Raw genomic sequence first — 4,807 nt, 5'->3', positions numbered from 1 at the left:
TTCTTTCCATACTTTTATAATATTTTTTAATTTATTTTTTATTTAAAAATGTTTTCAAATATTAAATAAATGTTATTTTAATTTTAATATTTATAAGTGTTACTAAAATTATATAATGCTGTAGTCATCACTGTAGTGATGATAACTAGCATAATATGTATCTTATATATACCGTCACAAACTAAATCAAGGGAGTCAGCATATATAATAAAATGAGCAATGCTATAGATCAATAAAATTTATATAAATACTTTTGCAAGTATTTTTCAAAAAATTTTTTTAATTAACTAATTTTTTTTTTTTTATGATAAGTTAGGTCAATAATTTTTTTCTCATTCCAACATATAATGAACATTGAAATATGGAATTGATGAGTTTGGAAACTCTAGTTTAATTTGATGATGAATAAACATTATTGAAACAATTAATTATAAAATTATTAATTTGATTTTAATTTATACTTGCTTAATTAATAATTTTATGTGTGCAGATTTTAGTATTGGACCGAATAAAAAAAAATTGTTGCAAGCCCAATTCTATTAAGAATACATTTAGCGTTAATACAAAATTATTTTTATTCTTGTGGCTAAATTGATGTTATGATATTTGGGCCATAATGGGTGATAGAAGCCCAATTGAAATTCTTGCTCCAAGACCATTAAAATTGGTCCGAGACCAATATTGAAAGAAAGCAAATGTTTTGCTTCATGCTTTCAACGAATCTCCTTTGCTTATCATGGGATGGAATTCAAATTTTATTAAGGAGAGTTAATACAGACATTGGGAATAGGAAAGAGAAAAAAAGATTGATTAGATAGTACTTAATGCTACATGCTACCTAAATCAAAAGGGAAGGAAATTAACTTTGTTCAATTAATTTGTTCAAATCCATTTAATGCTTCTCTTTATTTTCTCTCTCTTCTCTTACTACTCTCTCTTCTCTATTCGGTCATATCACAGAGAATCCATGGAAGCTATAGCAAGCTACCGAGGAGAAGATGAAGCAAGCAACAAGACCACCACAATGATGGCAAGAAAAAGAAAACAAAAAGTATGTTGTGGCTGAGATTTTCATCACTTATGGTAAGATTTGGTGAAGAGATCTCAGCTTCTCCATACCAAAAATGGAAGAAGAAGATTTCGGTCAGAGGAAGAAGATCTGGCTCGTCTCTACTTTTGGGTTCACTCATCACAGAAGGTAGTTAGGGTGGCTACGTGAAAGAGGAAACAAAAGTAGGAGTAGAAGGAGCTGTCATACACCAAGAAGCATCAAGGGCTATGAGTCCTTCTTGGAGAGCAAGACAAGTTGGAAAGCTCAGATTGATGAAGCTTGGGGTAAAGAGAAGTCACAGAGGTAATTGCATGTTGGGTTTTAGCATTCGGTTATCTCTCCTCTCTCTCTGGCCGAACCGGTTTGCATGAAGAAGAAGAAGTTTAGCTTGATTTATTTTGTTTCAACCGTGGAGGCTTCACCCTATATATAAGGGAAAACAGCCAGGGATTGAAGTAAGGAGTGAGAGTGCAAGGCACAGAGTTCTCATAGCTACCTAATCTAACAGAAGTTCTTCTCCTTCAATGTTTTCTATTTTGTAATTTTCTGTTTAATTTTGTCTATCTTGAGTCTCATGGAAAAAGACAAACAGTGAGGTTTGTAAGAAAAAGTCATAGAGCGAAAAAAGGCAGAGAGTGCAAAATTAAAAGAAAAAGCCATAGATGTCCTTAGAGGTCATTTGTACATCTGTGTTGTGTTTCATGATTCTGTGAGAATCTCCTTGCAAGCTGGGTTAGCACTTAGCAGTTGAAAGCTTGGCAGTGACCAAGTCAAATTCAGGATTGGAGCTTAGATTCTGGACTTGTCCCGGATAAGAAGGGTAGTTCCTAGGGAGAATTGGTGTTTGTAATCAATGATGATTATAGTGAAATTCCATCATTGTTGTGATGGAGACTGGATGTAGGCTGCATTGCACTTAGCAGCTGAACAAGGATATATCTTGGTATAATTCTCTCCCTCTTCTACTCCATTTCTGATTCTGCTGTCCAGGAGATAAAACTGAAAAATATCTTGTGTCGGGTGACGAGATAAAAAGAAAAAGTCTCATAACTGGGTACGAGACAAAAATAAAAAAATCTCCAGAAGTTATTTCAAAGACCAGCAAGTGTTATTAAGTGAAAAAAAGGATTAAGATTCAACCCCCTTCTCTTAGTCACTGAAAACCATCACCTGCAAGTGTTATTAAGTGAAAAAGCTACGCAAGCTATCATTAACTCCTCCCAGTTGCTTATTAGGGCTAATTAAGTAGCCTAAACCAAAACTTAACAATAATACTATCAGATAAGATCAAAATTAAAATAAATAAGAATATATATAGAATTGACTTGGCCTAACTTTTTATATGTGCTTGCTCTTTGGTTGTCCAAATATTTCTGCATGCGTCTCCAATGAAATTAAAATACAAGAGTTGGAAGAAAAAAGCATGCATTACTGAAATGATTATCTTGTCCATCATAATTCGTATACATGATGAGATCGATGTATACCTATTATTGTGTTCTTTAATTTGTGAATGTAGAAGAGAGGAAGAAGTGGGGCAAAATCTAAAGGTAGCTAGAGAGAATAAAACTTTGGTCCACATTTTTCATGCCATAATAGCATGATTTTATTGCATGGATTTTTTGCGATAACAACTTAGACTTTAATTTTGATACACTAATAGTATAAAACACTTTATATAATTGTGCAATTATATCTATTTTTTAGATGATTATTCACGTGATCAATATAGAAGATAGTTATTTTAGAATTAAGTACGATTTTGATCCTTAAAGTATAGATCAAAATTTTTTTCGTTCCCAACTTTTTTTTACCAACAAAATCGTCCCTAAAGTTTAATTTAGTTTTAAAATCGTTCTTACCTTAAGGACCAAATTAAAATCGTATCGAGGTGGTGGCAGAAGCGGAGACAAAAATGGATCGTGGATAACTTTTTCTTCTTCTTCCCTTCTCTCTTCGCAAGAGTAGAAATACTCTCTTTCTCTTATTTTTTTATTTTATAATTTTTTTGATGGATAATTTATTTTATAAACCAAAAAATCATACTTAATCTTTATTTACTAATATAACATTATATAATTAGATGCATGTATAAAATTATTTTATGCTCGCATCAAAATTAAATTCACAACATATACTATATATATGGATCAAACTTTTTCCTTTGAACAAAGTTTGCTCTTCTTTTATTTTACCTTTTTTTCTCTTTCGCTTTCATTCCTTCTATGGGGAGACAAGCCCTAATAAAATTTAATTTTAGTACTTCTTCACCAAATAATCTTGATTGATTGACGATATACATTAGCCAAAGGGATATAAAGGAATTTTGGCACTACACACTACACCACTACAATAATTACTTGGTGTTGATACTTTAATATATATTTATTCATTATTTGCCACCAGTCGATGATCATGAAATATGGATTTAAAAAAAGGGGTTAAGTACTTTCTCTCTTTTTTTTTTAGATTAAAAAGAGATGTTAAATAGCCTACAATATAAACAATCAAATGAAGTAGTACGTTACAACACAAGTTATTATATTATTGGAAGATTTTCAAGTGTACCGTCGTATCGGTATATTAGTGATTTTTAACCGTTGATCTTAATTATATATATTATATATATTTTTTATAATTAAGATCAACGGTTAAAAATCAGTAAAATACCGATATAACGGCACACTTAAACATTTTCCTTATTACATAAATTGTACTAATAATTAAGGACAAAAAGTGTGTGCCAACTATTTGTTTGGTTCATTATTTATGGTACTTGTACTACTATGGACACCCACACATAAATTTCTGCCGACAAAAAAGACTAGGGTTTGAAAGTTGTCTTGAGAAGAAAATTATAATTAGTAGCCAATTGAGGAAGGGAACCATCAATGTGTTCTTTCCACTTACCAATAGGGCTGTATATGATTAGATGATTTGGTTAATTAGAAATTTTTAAATTTAGTTTTAATTTTAGTTAACCATTAAAAATCAATTTTTTAAATTTGATTTTAATTAATTAATTTTAAAAAATATAAATATAATTTTTAAAATTATTTTATTAAATTAATTAACTAAAATATAATTATAATTTTTTAATCGATTAATCACATTTTGGTTTTTCAATATGTACACCTATTTACAAAGAAAGCAATGCAATTTTGTAAGTATAAGTAGCTTTATGAATTCAATTGTGTTAAGTGTTAGTACATGAACGTGATGAAAGTGACTAAAAAATAGACAAGCAAGAAAGAAGAACATGGTCCAGCCATATGTCACGTTTGGGATGCTATATATATTTTGCCATTATAGCATTTAAAGCTAAGGGAGTGACCACATTTCTGTACGTCAATGAATAACATGGAGCATAAGAGTGTGTTTGATTTACGTTTTATTTTTTATTTTTATTTTCAGTATTCTTGTTTTTAAAATTTTATAAAAAAATAAAAAATAAAAACAGACAATAAAATTTTATTATTTTTATTATTTTTTCTTTTATAAAATAAAAAATACTAAAAATAAAAATAAAACCACAAATCAAACTCATTTTAAATTTTGCAATTTATATTTTTCTTCATAATCTTGTTTCCAAGCCCATAATCATTAGTATATTTATGTATATAAAACGTCAAATGGATGTTGTAATGACTATCATGAAATGAAAGGAGATAGATGAATACGCAATCCTAAAAAATAAAAATAAAAGAAAATATATGAGAAGATAGAGTGAAAAAACAATACGACATCATAATTCAT

Source organism: Arachis ipaensis, chromosome B09, assembly GCF_000816755.2.
Source record: "Arachis ipaensis cultivar K30076 chromosome B09, Araip1.1, whole genome shotgun sequence".
In the NCBI taxonomy this organism is placed as follows: domain Eukaryota; kingdom Viridiplantae; phylum Streptophyta; class Magnoliopsida; order Fabales; family Fabaceae; genus Arachis; species Arachis ipaensis.
This window is presented reverse-complemented; position numbering follows the sequence as displayed.